The sequence below is a fragment of the Austrofundulus limnaeus genome, unplaced genomic scaffold (assembly GCF_001266775.1).
Source record: "Austrofundulus limnaeus strain Quisiro unplaced genomic scaffold, Austrofundulus_limnaeus-1.0 Scaffold19, whole genome shotgun sequence".
NCBI lineage: Eukaryota > Metazoa > Chordata > Actinopteri > Cyprinodontiformes > Rivulidae > Austrofundulus > Austrofundulus limnaeus.
The window spans coordinates 2699676-2700858 of NW_013952421.1; the positions used below are offsets into that span (position 1 = coordinate 2699676).

At 46.1% G+C, this 1183-nt stretch overlaps 1 protein-coding gene across 6 annotated transcripts in view; it reads right to left on the reverse strand.

The window, feature by feature from the left end:
* The window catches only part of tln2b (talin 2b), a 115502-nt gene extending 114705 nt beyond the window's left edge, over positions 1-797 (reverse strand). For 3 of the 6 annotated variants that reach the window (XM_014003596.1, XM_014003594.1, XM_014003593.1), the window contains exon 1: positions 656-797. The gene's annotated coding sequence lies outside the window, so the exon portion shown is untranslated. The remainder of the gene's footprint in view (positions 1-655) is intronic. The other 3 variants (XM_014003598.1, XM_014003597.1, XM_014003595.1) reach the window with 1 other exon arrangement.
* Positions 798-1183: the final 386 nt, after the last annotated feature.

The following is a 1183-nucleotide window of genomic DNA, read 5'->3' on the forward strand; positions in this document are numbered from 1 at the left end:
AGGAAATCACAATTTCATCACCAGAGCAAAGCTCGACATCCATCGCCCTATATAGCCGGCTCTACAGTAACAGGGTTCCATCCCTGCATGCTCCCTAATCCCACACCGTCAGCTGTGATGCTGAGCTGATCCAGATAACATTCAGGTCAAGTCCAAGTTACTGTTACAGCGCGTTTCTGTGCAGAAGGATGCAGGAGTTGAGGATGCCTCTTCATCCCAAATGACAGCTCCAAATAATCCGAAAATATTTACCATCATGGCAGCAACAACAGCTCGGTCAGATCTGGTTACCTCTTATCTTGTCAATGTCAAAAAGACACATTTTTTTTGTTTGTTTTCTTTTTAAGCTCMCAATAAAGGTGAAAGCAACCGATCAGATCCGAGGGGAAGCAGCGAGGTGATGAGAGTTTGGGGAGGGAATAAAAGGCATGACAGGAAGAACGAGTTAAAAAAGGTCGCGTGCAGGCTGTTAATATAACATGAAATGTTTGTCAGCGCTTCTTGCTGAGCCGACACCGAAGCGGGTCCGCCTCCCTTCTACACCACAAACCTTTCAGATTAAAAAAAAAAAGCTTTACGAGACACCGCGGGGCAAAACATGTTAGAGAGCAGGAATTTCAAATGACAAGAAAACGAGGTTTGCAACAAACCCTACCTGATGGCTCGCGCTCCTAAACGCATGCGAGCGGACCTGGATGGATGTAGGCGAGGCGACACACACACACACTCACACACACTCACACACACATCCACACACCATACACCACAAGCGGGTCAAACACAGCTTCCCTGCCTGCCTCCTTCACGGCATCAAGCCCCTCCTCGTTGGTCGTACAGTGTGGGGGGGAGAGAGATGGAGGGGAGGGGGGTTAAAAGAAAAGGTGGGGGGATAGGAGCCCATATCTGCGCGACGCAAAAAAGGGAAACAGCGTCACTCCCACCGAGAGTCCCTTTTTAATACATGTGAAAGATCAGCGTAGATTCAGGCGCTGATTCAGCCCCTAAAGATGAGACTGACCTCATAGTGCTCAAATGACTGATTTCTATTTTTATATCTAAAAATTGTATGCCTAATTTAATTTAATATGATATTATAGAATTTGTGCAGTGAAAGTGCGCCTTGTAAAAAAAAAAAAAAAAGAAAGGGAAAGAAAAAGCGTGTATACCAACCAGGAGTGCAGGA